The following is a 15,021-nucleotide window of genomic DNA, read 5'->3' on the forward strand; positions in this document are numbered from 1 at the left end:
CTGGCATCATGGATTATTTAATTCATCTACATACACACTGATTTATTTGTTTTGCTTGTATAAGTGATAACATAAAAATATATATGCTTAAGTTTCCAACCATGAATTTGCTTTTGTCTATCTCCTATCAACTTTCATTTTTGTCTTTTATATTTTAAACAAAAACCACAAACACACACAAAACACACACACACACACACACACGTATAATTTTATAAACATAAAAACCTTAGGGCCATGTGAATTCTAGGCAAGAAATTTACCACTGAGTGAAAACCTCATCCTCTTTAAGCCATATTTTTAGATGAATACTTATTTACTAGTTATACCTTTCTATTGTATTGGCCATTTATTATTTTGTTAGATGTAAAAATATATATAGCTTAAAATACCTCTGTTTACAATAGAAGACACAGAGACAAACACACATAATTATTGTTATCTCAGACCAGAGAAAGGCACCAAAAATACATTGGAGATATATTTTTTCTTGAATAGAAAAAATATTCTATTCAAGATAAAAATGCTGGGAAACAGGAAATTCATGTGTAGCAAAATGAAACTAAACCTCTAACTCTCACCCTGCACAAAAATCAACTCAAAGTGAATCAAAGATTTAGGCACTAGAACAGAGACCCTGCACCTAATAGAAGAAAAAAAAACAGGCCCAAGTCTTCATCATGTTAGCTTAGGAACTGACTTCCTTAACAAGATTCCTTAAAGCACAAGAAGTAAAATCAAGAATGAATAAATGGTATGGACTCAAAATAAAAAGCTTCTTCTCAGCAGGGAAAAAATTAATAACACAAAGAGAGAGCCTACAGAATGGGAGAAAATCCTTACCACACATACATCAGATAAAGCACTGATCTCCAAGATATATAAAGAACTAAACAAAACTTAATATCAAAAAACCCCAAATAACCCAATCAATAAATGGGCCAAGGAACTGAACAGACAGTTTACAGAAGAAATACAATCAATCAACAAACATGAAAAAATTTTCATCATCTCTAGCAATTAGAGAAATGCAAATCAAAACTACTCCAAGATTTCATCTCACACCAGTGAGAATGGCAAGCATCAAGAATACAAGCAACAATAAATGTTGATGAGGATGTGGAGAAAAAGGTACTCTCATACATTGCTGGTGGGACTGTAAATTGGTGCAACCAGTATGAAAAGCAGTATGGAGATTCCTCAGAAAACTTTTAATGGAACCAGGTTATTTTGACCCAGGTATCCCACTCCTCTGTTTACATCCAAAGGACTTAAAATCATCATACTACAGTTACAAAGCAACATCAATGTTTACAGCAGCTCAAACCACAATAGTTAAACTATGCAACCAACTTATATGTCCTTCAGCAGATGAATAGATAAAGAAAATGTAGTATATGTACATAATGGAATATTTATCAGTGTTAAATGAGAATGTAATTATTGCATTTGCAAGTAAATGGATGAAGCTAAGCAAAATAAGCCAAATCCAAAAAAACAAAGCCCTAAGGTGTTTTTTTTTTAATGAGCAGATGCTTATCCATAATCAGAGGGATAGGAAAGAATAAAGAAACTTTGGATTGAGCAGAGGGGAGTGAGGGGTGGGAGGAAATGTGAGGGTGGGAAGGTCAGTGGAATTAAATGGACATTATTACCCTATATACATGTGTGACTACACTACTGATGGGACTCTACACCATGTACACCCAGAGGAATGAGAAGTTGTGCTCTATTTATGTAGTTTGTCAAAACGGATTCTACTGTCATGTATAACTAATTAAAACAAATTTTAAAACTGTTTATTTTAGTTTTAGATACAATGGTGCAGGGTATTATTTGTTCGTTGTTTGTTTAAGGTGAGGTTATGTCATTCTTTTTGATATTTGACCTTGAACTTATAGAACTATAAGAAAACAAATTTCTGCTTTTTAAGTCATCTAGTGTTTTGCAATGTTTTTGGTAGTCCTAAAATAATAATGTAAGACTTTAAACTCACATGCCATTAGAGATCAAAATGGAATTCTATAATAATAAAAAATGTTAAATTAATCCAAAATATGTAACAACGATAAACAAATATGCATCAAATAACAGAGCACATGAAGCCAGAACTGACAGAAACAAATAGGGAAATAGACAATTTAATAATAGTAGTTGGAGACATCAGTACTCCACTTTCAACAATGTATACAAAAATTAGAATGATCAACAGTATAATAAAAGACTTGAAAAACACTATAAACTAGTTAGGCCTAACAAACATCTATAAAACACTATTGCACAACAGAACATACATTCCTTTCAAGTATCCATGGAGCCTTCTCTAAGGTAGACTATATATGAGATGACAAACTTCAATAAACTTCAGACCACAGAAACAATGAAAAGCATGTTCTCTGACTGCAGTGTGTTCAATTAGATATCAACTTCAGCAAAAGATTGCAAGACCTTATATATATGTTGAAATGAGGCCACTCACTTCTAAATAACCAATGAATCAAAGAAATCAAAGATCATACTTTGAGATGGGCAAAAATGAAGACTCAGCATATCTAAACTTACAGGTTCCAGCTAAGTAGTGATTACAAGAATATTTATGATTATCAATTCTTATGTCAGAAAATGAAAAGGAAAACCTCAAATCAAAGCACTGAAAAAGAACAAATTATACCTAAAGCAAAAAAGCCAAAGAAAAAGATAAAGATTAGAGAAAGTAAATGCTTTGTGAAATAAAGAAGAAATAACCAACATAACCCAATATTTCTTCTTTGAACAGATAAGCAAAATTGACAATATATATTAGCTAGATTAAGCTATATAACAAGAGGAGACTCAAATTGCTAGAATTAATGAGAAAACTTTAGTAACTTTAGTAATAAAAGGGAATATGGAGCCTCTATGTAACTGCTAATTCCAATTACATTTCTAACACAAATGAAAACACATTCCTACAAAAACTTGTAGTAAAATGATTATAACAGCATTATCCATAGTAGCCCAAAGGTGACATTAACTAAATTGTCTGGTTACTGATTGATGAATAAAACTAATGTAGTATTTTATTTAAAGGAATGGTCTTCAGCTGTATAAAAGTAGCAAAACCATGGGATACACGCTAAACACGTGTGAACCTCGAAGAATTAGGATAGCTGAAAGAAGCCGGTAATGAAGGACCACATGTAGTATGAATCCATTCACATGAAGCATTCAGAAAAGGGAAATCTCTATATAGAGAAAGCTTAAAGGCTTCCTGTGGTTGTATGGACTTAGGAGAGTGAGAGCTAAAGTGTACAAGGATTCTGATTAGATGGACATGTTCTAAAAATGACTGCAGTGAAGGTTCACTTCTCTCTGAATTCACTAAAAGCCATTAGATGGCACACATTAAATAAGTTAATACTATGGCATATGAACTGTGTTTTCATAAAGCTGTCAATATTCTCCATTTGGTTCTTTTATGACTTTCCTGGGAGTTTTAATTATGCTGATTATTCTTATTTATTTAAAGTCTATTTTTAATGTTTCCAATTTATTTTCATTATAGTCAACATTTTCTGTGGCGATTGGGTGTTCACTTTTATCTTTCCTTCCTTCCCTCCTTTCTCTCCCCTCTTTTCTTTCTTCTTTTTTTCCTTTCCTTCTTTCTGTCCTTCATTCCTCCTTGTCTTCTTCTTTCCCTTCTTCATGAAATTCCCCCAGGTCAAGTTATTTCTCCATGTATTTTTGTGTTTACATTTTAGTATATTTTTACAGAAACTTTATGAACATGTCTACTGGGGGAGGGTTTAATCCTCCACATTAGATTGTTTGTTTCTACCAGATGTTGGAGAGGCATCCTGGGGATATGAAGAGCCCAGGTCAAATAAAATACCACAATATGTTCAAATGGTAATCAAGGAAATGCTGCTTAAAAGCAAAATCCTAAGTTACCGGTTCTAACCCACAAGATAGACAATTTTGTTTGTTTCTCTAAGTTGGAAACAGGATTGGGAGTGGTGTGGAGGATGGTGTAAATCAAGGCTCATTAGCAGGAATATAAATATTTACAAACACATATGTCAATATGCAGAATGAGAAATTCACTTTGGGAAGTCTACTCTTGAGAATATTCAATGCACGTGAATAATTTTTATAGTACAGAAAATACAGGAAAAAAACCATTAACTTCCTGAAATTAGGGAACTGGGAAAATATACTGATTTTTACCCATTGGATAGAAACACTACAAAGCACTTACTGAATAGATCATATATAAATAAATCAACAGAGAAATCCCCAAAGGATGATGCTGAAGAAAAATAAACATTTGCAAAAGAATATGTATAGTATGATACTATTTTCATTATTTTAAGGGATATGTGTGTGCATACATATTTACAACATCATTAAGTCTAAATCATTGATAGTATTCATGGGTTCCCAGTTCTACCAGAAAAAGAAATTGAAGGTATTAGCCCTATCAGACTATGGAAAGAGAGAGAGTAAATAATACACAAGTTATATATATATATATATATATATATATATATTATATTTTATATATTTAATATTATATTTATATGTATTATATTTAATATATAGATGATATATGTACCTGGAAAATACAATATCAGGCAATAGACAGGTAAGAGTCTGTTTTATTATTTTCTCTATTTTTCATATGTTCCAATATGTCCCTTAAAAACTGAGAGGAAAGTGTTTTCAGATAGAAAACTATATGAAAAAATTAATTTTGAACCTAATAATTGCCTTTAAAATATAAGTCTGGTTTTTTAAAAAAAATCCCCAGATCTTAATAGAATACAAATTGCCTTCAAATAGGATTTCTACACATTTTGGCAATTAGAGAAAAAAGAATATCTTTGAATAACTTAAATATGAAACACACAGTCATTTAAGGCAAAAGTAAGTTATTTCAGACTTGATTTATCCTTTCAAAAATCTGTCCAAAACTCTGGTTTTCATCTTGAGTTTTTAATAGCCTATAAAAAGTTAATCATTAAGTCCTAAGTTTTAAATTCTGCAAATATTTCAACAAAATTGACATAGATGCATTAAATTATGTTGGAAATCATAACCTAGATCTCATATGTATTATATTAATAAATATTATATATAATATTAATAAATATTATTATGCACTAATATATCATAATTATTACATAATACAACTATGTAGTAGTATATTCTATATGTTTTTATGGGTATTCTACATCTGGGACAATGGGAGAAAATGGAATTTAATGAAGAGAAAAGTTTTCCTATGTATTATGCAATTAAATTTGAGGTGTTTTGATTTTAAAATGGTATAATATGAGCATCTACTAAAATATGCAGCCTACTACCATTGGATTAGAATAAAGTAATAATAATGTGGATGATGATTGATACTTGCTCCAGTGCTTTGATCACTTTTTATCCTGTTATTAATGACTTATTAATAATTAGATCTGCACATTATGGCTATATATGTAGATCTCTATTCAAGAAGTATGGTCATTCTTTCTCATAATATAAATCTTTGCCAAATGCATTTGTAACTCAGAAGTTAAGTGCATATGATGAATGGCATGGTGATATGTTAAATAAATGTAAGAAAAGATAAAATCTCTCATTAAGTGAAAAAATGTGTGGAAGACTTGTTTAATGCACATGAAAAGAAAGATATGACTATATTTGAAAGACGACCTGAAATTCAGATTGTCAGAGTGGAGTAAATGTTTGCAACACTCAAAAACTTGAATCTAGATCATACATAAAGTACACAATTACATGGCTAATAAAAAGTCATAAAAATAAAAAGGGAACCCAGAAGAAATACATGAAAAAAATTCAAATTGAAAAAAAAATCAATTGCATGTTCAATAAATATTCATGACGTTTACACACTTAGGAAAATTCCATTTGACAATAATAGGAATGTCCATATACTATGTCTCCAAGACATGAGATGGAAAGATGACTCTCACGTGCTAGAAATGTGGCATGTGCCATCCCTATTGGAATGAAATGACCAAATATGGTGTCAAAGACTGACTCTCTTTGACACACACTCCTTGTCAAGCCCCGTTAAGCCCTCTTCTCCACTAGATTTCATCCTTGATCATTGAAAACTACAGAATTTCAGTAGGAAATGAGGAGTAAGACAGACTCCCCAGAGTAGATAGATATCTTCCCCCATTACCCCCTTTAGAGGGGAACACAAGCATAGCTTCTAGCACTAACATTAGCAGGATAAAGTCTGCAGTCTCTATATCCTCCCACTTTGGAAGACTTAACACTGCCAAAAGATTTTCTGCTTGTTCCAGGAAACACCTGAGGTTTGGACACTCTCTTCCAGTCTAACTTTGATAGGTGCCAGTCAAAAAACCCAGATGAGTTTCCCATGGACCAATACACATTCTCATTTCCATAAATGTCTGGAAAATAATCTAACTTTATTCTAATTATAGTCCCATTCTTGTGGGTGTACATGATGTGGAGTTTCACTTGTGACATATTCATACAAGAACATAGGAAAGTTATGTCTAGTTCATGCTACTGTCTTTCCTATTTCTAACTCACTTCCATTCCCTTCATTCTTCTTCATCTAGTATTCTGAACTTCTATTCTTCCCCTCCTCTCCCACTTGTGTGTGTGTTAGCATCCACATGTCAAAGAGAACATTCAACCTTTGATATTTTGGGGGACTGGCTTATCTCACTTACCATGATACTCTGTAAAGTCATAAAGTCATTTTTTTACAGCTGAGTAATATTCCATTGTGTATATATATTACATTTTCCTTAATACTACATATAATATTAATTTTCTTCATAATTGCCATTCTAACTGGAGTGAGATGAAATTTCATTGTAGTTTTCATTTGCATTTCTATTCTAGAAAATATTTGAATTTCTCAAATTGCTAAAGATGTTGGCCATTTTTTATATATTTGTAGATTTTTCATGTTTTCTTTTGAGAAGTATTTGTTTGATTCATTTTGCCCATTTATTGATTGGGTTATTTAATTTTGGAGGTGTTAACTTTTTTGACTTATTTATACATTTTGAAAATTAATATCTATCCAAGGTGCAGGTGGCAAATATTTTCTCTCATTCTGTGGGCTCTCCCTTCACGTTCTGATTGTTTCTTTTTCTGGGAAGAACTGTTTTAGTTTGAAGCCATAGCTGTCCACTTCTAAGATTCTGCTTTATGCACCCACAGATCCCCCTTCACTATACCCTTAGGTAAATCACCCAGTCACCTCTTCGCATGTCAAAGTTGAGTTCAGTAAAACCAGGAGACAGTTCACAGAGGACCCTCTTCTCTATTGCAAGAATATTACACATTAAAAGCTGCCTGTACCACTTTAATAAATGGCCAGTTTGGGAAATCTCTGACAATGGTGAACAAATTTTTCTTTTCTTTTTGTCTTTATTTTCAAACTTGACATTTCCAACCTCTTGAACATGGACAGAATTCCAATCTCTTGGGAGTGGGCAGATTCCTAAGGGAGCATCAACCATATTAGATCCACCAGGGTAACAGTCATAGATAAACATGGCATTGAGGAGGAAGAAAATAGTCTAGGTCTTGCATAATGTCCTCTAGTAATGATGCCCTAGTGGTCTTAGGCTGGCTATTCTAGACTGTTATATAATATAATAAAAAATAAATCTTTATTTGATCAAGCAACAATAGCTTGATTTCTCTACCTAAAATGAAACAATATATCACCTAATACACTTTGTTCCAGTCATGACATCTCAACAAAAATCTCTATAGAAAATGCAGGAATTGAACTATATTACCCTTAAATTTTTCCTCCAAACTTGACATTGTAATAATCATACAAATATTCTGATGCTAAACACTTTTGTATCTTTTAAGGCATTGGTGACATTATAATGATGATAAAAACCCTTAAGAACATGGGCGTGTGTTTCAGAAGCTTGCCAAGTTCTTCACGGTCTTAAAATACAAACCATTTGATCTGCTGAGATCGACCTGTGATGTAAGAGCCATTAGGAAAATAAATATTCATTTAACTTAATCATTCTGTATTTATCATCCTTGTTACCTCATGACTTAATTAGCTTCTATTGAGTGTGATGATCTGCTAGAAATCACACAATTAGTTCTGCATCTGCTGCACCTGCTGCTGCTGACCTCAGGGCATTTATACCTAAAGACAGATGCTCAAGCACAGATAGCGAGGGGGTGCTTCCAATGGCTCCTATGTGTAGTCAAAGAAAACTAAGGGTAGTGTATAATTTTCTAATTGTTAACTAATTTGTGTTTGTACTTATTTTATCCTAGCAGCTTCTTTCTTTTTTCATTGCCAAAGTATTTATTTCTACCCTGATGCCCTACAGAACAGTTTTGTAATGTTTGGAGAATATTCCTAAAATAGATTGAGATTCAGCAAAAATAAAAAACAGAGACGTCCTCTTCTTATCAAAATGATCGAGAGGAAGAAATACAGCGGGCATGGAACTTCAGTTCCACTTTAAAGATAAGTGTACCTCCAAAAACCATATTTGGACTGCTTGTAATCTTTACAATTTGTTAGAACACTTCCCGATAGTGAATTCAAAATATAGTACCATTAATCCTTGAAACATACAAGAAATGTAAAGAAAATTTTAATGTGTCCATGATTGATTTTTCAAAGTAGTAATTTTCTCAGAATATGAAAATCACACCATCTCAAGTTCTGACTGATTGAAACTGATTGGGCTATGTAGGATCTTGATGGCTTAACACAGAAGTACTTCCTGCCACATCAGAGTAAGGGCTCAATGGAAACAGGAGGGGAGAGAGAGAGAGAGAGAGAGAGAGAGAGAGAGAGAGAGAGAGAGAGAGAGAGAGAGAGAGAGAGAGAGATAACAGGGATCTTATGGAATATATAGCCAGGACTGGAAAGCACAAGAACTTGAACCTTGATCTATCAAATTCTAAAGTTCACAGACTTCCATTGATTTGTTATCAAAGTAAGTGCAACAGCAAAGTTTCATAGTCAAGTTGCTTTAGAAATATGAGATAAATTTTAATTTCTTTCCAAAGAAGAGACACAATTACGAAAAGAAAATTTAATTTCAAGCTTGAAATACAAAGGGAGAAAAAGTGGAGTGAAAGAATCTGAAGTACCTTAGCACACAAAAGGAAGAATGGGCAGAGCCAACACAGCACTCCCAACCTTCAAACTCTTTGGCCAAGAATTATTATTATTTTTCTATAACAAAGCTTTCCTGAGGAAATACTGGAGCAAAGTTTGCTTCATCCCCAAATCCAACTCCCTCAAGCTCCGCATTTTTCCCAGGTATTCATTTTTTTCCCCCAGGTATTCTTTTTTTTTTCCCAGGTATTCTTTAATGTAAACCATCTCTACATGACATATTATTCCATGGTTAACCTGTTTAAAAAGAAGTGCAGACTCCATCCCATTTTATAAACTTCCAGTGAAATTACAAATATAAGCCTTTGAGCCAAAGAATGGAAAAGAAACCTGTATGCTTTATTCAACTTACTGTCTTTCAAAACTACTTGATCAAGGGACATTTTATTCATTAAAATGGCTTTTGGTGTCCAACAGAAACAGGGAATAATTGAACACAGAAACACTGCATTTGCTTATTTTTCTATTGCTATTTCTAGGTCACTATGGGAGGAGTTAATTCTACATAATAATTTTAATCAGAATCCAACTGAGTAATATGTTATTTATTAAGGAGATATTTCAGAAAACATGATTATGATGCAAATGACAGGAATGTATCTAAGTTAAAATAGTAATTCTCAATCAAAGAAGAAAGAAAAGCTGAGAATTGGAGATAATGAAATGTGATGGCTAAAAGCCAGTCTATTTTAATTGAGATTTATAAAAACAACTAGCATTTCAGATTTAGCATATGCTGTAAAATGTATTTGCCTTGAGTGAGATAAGTAGAATTGTTTTTATGGTAATATAATTTTCTGAACGTTCAGATTGGTCAGAGTAATTTATACTTCCCTTTCATATCTATTTGTATAGTTGAAATTTTCGCTACTGGTAGATTACACATTTGCTGCCTTTGAAAATGTAAACCACTAGTCATAGTTGGTCTAAAGCCATTAGACTGTGCTTAGTCAACTCTGTTACCAACACAAATTGTATACAAAAAATTTTGGCTAATTAACAATATTTCTTTTATATACAGATATGTTTTCGAAGACTTCCAGTAACATAAGACTCTAAAAAATGAAAGCAACCCATTTAATAATAGGGCATTTCTTTAAAGATTCAGAAATTTTTTATCACCTTTTAGTGGCTTGGGGGTTATCCTAATAAATAAGCAGAATTAAGATTACATTGCATGGGTGTAACATTAAAGAATAAAAATTCTACTTGAGGGAGGTGGGCTTGGACAGCTCTTGTGGGAAAATTTCAGGAATGGCAGGGTGAGAGGAGGAGACACAACTTTAGGTGGATATGGAGAGAAAGCAGGATTTCAAGGTCTAGGGCAGGAGGAAGGTGTCAGCAACAAGGGGATTCCAGGAGGATGAGAGAGTGGAATTTCCTTCGGAGTATAGAAGGTGCCTCCAAATCCCCTCTCCCCACCCCGCACCCCCGCCAGTGAATGCCCAGTTTGACCCTTCTTGCAGTAGGCACTAGAGCTCGCCTTCAGAAAACAAAGAGGATTGGGTCCATCCTCAGTTTCAGGGAGCAGAGCCTGTGCTGTGGGGGGATTTCTTCTTTAACCACTGTGGTGCAGAAACTCATCTTCAGATACTTGCAAAACAGATTGCAGGTTCAGGTGTGGCTCTATGAGCAAGTGAATATGGGAATAGAGGGCTGTATTATTGGTTTCTATGACTACATGAACTTTGTATTAGATGATGCAGAAGAGATCCATTCTAAAACAAAGTCAGGAATAACAGCTGGGTTTTATCATGCTAAAAGGAGATAATATTACTCTGCTACAAAGTGTCTCCAATTAGAAATGATCAATGAAGTGAGAAATTACAGAGAAAGCTACAATTTTTTTTTCTTAATTTAGGTATCCTTTGCTGGGAATATAGTTCTAAAACATTTGTTCACATTGTTTTGATGACCCTTCTGTTATAACCAGATGGAAATAAATGTTTTGGGACTCTTTTTATTAAAAAAAAAAAAAGAAAAAAAATTTTACATTGTTTCTTCCTAAAAAAATGTGGGGTTGGAAAGGGGAGCAACTCTAGATAGGGCAACTCTAGATAGGGCAAAGAGGTCGGAGGGGAAAGGAAGGTGGAAGGAGTGAGGGAAGATGGTAGAATGAGACGGACATCATTACCCTAAGTACATGTATGAAGGCACAAATGGTGTGACTCTACTGTGTGTACAACCAGAGATGTGAAAAAATGTGTTCTATATGTATAATATGAATTGTAGTGCATTCTGCTGTCATGTATAACAAATTAGAATAAAAAAAATTTTAAAAATTCTACTTGACAGAATACAAGCTAGTCATCCAGAAGAATGTTTTTTTGTTGTTGTTATTATTGTTTTTGTTTGTACCGTGTCTCAAATACATGATCTGACTGAAACTTAGTCTTTTTAAACATAACTTGCTCTTATTGGGAAAATTTCCTATTCATGATCTTTTATAATTAGCACAAATTGTCTCCATCATCATTAGATGCACAAATAATCATACCTTTTTGCAAATTTTTAATGAGAAGAGCAGACATATAATTCACTGATTACACACATGAAAATTAATAATACTGATAATAATAGATCTTCATAAAATATCGTAATTTATTTGATAAGACTTTAACACAGGTAGTTCTAGATTAACACTAGATTCAAAAATAAACGTTTCTTTCTAGTTTTTAAATAATTATTATTAGGAGCTTGTTGTATATTACTTAATATATAGTCAATGAAAACGTTTGTACATCGTTTTGTAGATATTTACCAAGTGCCTAAAATGTGCGGATCATTGAATAGAAAAAAAACAAAGAGACTAATAGGAGGTATAAAATTGTGGTGATGTGTGTACAAAGAAAGAAATTGAACAACAATGGAAGAAATTGAAATATACAAAATATTGCCAAAGAGAATAATTTGAGGGAAGGGAATATAATACTGGAAAGGGAATATAATAGTACAGACAACCTTACACTTGGTCTACATTATTAATTAAAATTATTTATTAATTTAAAATTAGTAAATTTTTATTCTAAGAACATCACACATGGTAACACATTCTTTCTACAATACCATAAGTATACCAAAATTTTGACTTCTATACTAGAAAACTGAGCCATAATGTAGAAGTTAATTAACTTACTTCTGGTAATTGGTCCAGGTGCAAGCCCTAAGATGCATGCTTCAGAGCATCTACAACAGAATAACTTATACTGTATTTGGAATTTAATGGAGGAGTATATTCTCTGAAAATGGTGGATACCTGGCTTTCAGAGGCTTCATAAAAGGCATTTATTTTTATTACTGAATTTACAAACTTCTAGGAACTTCTAGAAACTTATGAGAAACTTTTTTTCAATCAGCCCAACAAAATGGATCTGCTTTCCAAGGATATCTCACATTCCTTTAGATAATAATTGAAGATACATAAACCCCAAATGACAACCATTTATATGAGACAATATATCAAAAGATGTGAAACATAAACCAGCAATATCTTCCCACATGTGGATCTATACTGGGAGATGGATTGTAGTTGTTAAAATGGTGAGCTCAGACTGAGATTAGTTGGTTAATGATATCAAAACAGGATGTCCAGATGATATATTCATAATAAAAGGATTCATGACTATGTGGAAGAGTATGTTCTCTGTCTGCACGAGATCAATATAAGATGTCTTACTGAATACAGCACCCCTAGATGTATGCATGGATAGCTGAGGGTAATAAATCATATTTTCAAAAAAATCTAGAAATAAGAAAAGTTAAAATTAAAAAAATGAATTATCCATAATCATAAAATCCCAAGAGTATTAATTTTCACAATGTATATTCTGTTTTTTTTTAAATAGGAACTCAGAGTAAATATTTAGTCAGATTAATATAATCATCTTCAAGATTCTCATTTTGTAAAATGTCCTGGCTTTAGATTGTGATAATGTTATTATTCAGTTATGTGTTTTCTTATTTAGGAACATTTAGATTGTATTTACTTTTTTCCTACTATAAATTATGCTGTCATAAGTATTACTCTATCAACATTCATTCAAATTTCTGAATTTTTCTTGGGTTGTGAGCTTATATATAGAATCAGTGGAAAATATGTGAATATGTTTAAAACTTTCTTATGGTTTGTTATTTCTACACACACACATCTATGACCAATAATACCATCCAGGCATGTACACACACACACACACACACACACACACACACACACACACTTACAAGGAAATTAAATGAAGTAAATATTTCATTTTGCCTTTATTCAAGTTCCAGTAAGGTAGATAATTGCATTCTTACATTTGCATTAGACATTTTTAATTCTTTTCCTTGAAATGTATTTTCAAATACATTATTGAAATAAATTTATAAACTTTCTACATTAATAATTATCTTTTTGAGACTTGTATTTCCCCATATTGAGTCTAATTTATGGTTTACATTTTATTTTGTTCTATGGTACAGATTAATATGCTCCCCACAAAACCTCATAATCCAGCTAAGATGATTAATATTTTATATTGGTAAAATTTCAAAAAGCTAGATTGAACTTCACTCACAAAAGACTTAAACTGTGATGCAGACATTAGAGGAAATAGGATAATGAAGAGGGAAGTCAACATAGCTCCAGCCTTCCTGTAGTGAATCAGAAATTTTATTTTTAATATTTATCATACATTTATTGATGGGCAACTATGGCTTAGGATGATTGGGCACTGGAATTCTGAATAGTATACCAACAATAACTGAGTTCTTTGGGAATCTGTGGATTCCTTGAGAAGACAACATTTAAACAATAAAAAGGAAATATACATGGATTGGATATGATAGATGCTATTCTGGTTAAATGGGCTTTCAGTAAGGCAAGACTCTGATGCAGTGAAAGGAGAAATAAGAGTAATTACAATTTAATAAATAATGTAAAGCTAAGTATGGTGGCAGACATAAAGGGTGATCTGGGTTTGAAAAATAAGAGCTGTTTCAGAAAAGAATAGAGAATAAAATGCACACGGCACTAGGTGTAGAAAAAAGGTTTAATTTTGAAGGACCTTAAATATCAGACTGAAAGTTCATCCTATAAACACTTGACATCAAATATTTTTAATAATATTAGATTTAGAAACTGAGATAATTCCTTATCAATAAATCGCATGGTTAATTTTCAGTGAAATATATTTTAAATAATGGATCATTTATGCCTTATATATTTAACTACTGTGCAATTCTGCTTTTATTATGTCTATTTAAAATGAAACAATTTCCTTCCAACAAAATAATAAATGAAATGTATAAACAAAAATGTAGTTTAGTATAGTGGAAGGTTCATGAGCTTTCAGGAAAACATCTATATTAAGTCCTTGATGTATTAGCAATTATGTTTTTGATACTTAGAAAATTATTAGTCTTTAATATTCTCAATTTTTATAATAATGCCAAGTATTGAGATTGTTTAGAAAACAAAATAGAAAATATAATAAATGTAATATCATATGAAGTATTAGCAGCAACACATGTCTCTTTTTTCTAAGCAAGACAACTTTCAAAAATAGCCACTGAATCAATTACTGTGAGTCAATCATTTTCAATTTATATTTTTGTCTCATGCAGTTGATCTAATTAACTAATAGATTCCATTGGATCATTAATTATAATGTAACAAATCACAAGATTCAATTATAAATTCATTTTTAGTATGAAAAAAGCAATTTTTATTTTGGAAACAGTCTCATGGAATTGTTTAAAATGAAAAAAACCCTGTTAATTTTATAAACATCCTTTCATTTACATGTTTTACCAAAGAACAGTTTGATATTGATATTTTAAATTTCTAAGCAAAGAAATGCAACTTATAGGTTGTATATCCA

At 32.1% G+C, this 15,021-nt stretch overlaps 1 pseudogene; it reads left to right on the forward strand.

The window, feature by feature from the left end:
* The first annotated feature begins 10,601 nt into the window (after nt 1–10,601).
* Nucleotides 10,602–10,962, forward strand: LOC106144771 (small nuclear ribonucleoprotein E pseudogene; annotated as a pseudogene).
* Nucleotides 10,963–15,021: the final 4,059 nt, after the last annotated feature.

Source organism: Ictidomys tridecemlineatus, chromosome 7, assembly GCF_052094955.1.
Source record: "Ictidomys tridecemlineatus isolate mIctTri1 chromosome 7, mIctTri1.hap1, whole genome shotgun sequence".
Classification (NCBI taxonomy): Eukaryota; Metazoa; Chordata; class Mammalia; order Rodentia; family Sciuridae; genus Ictidomys; species Ictidomys tridecemlineatus.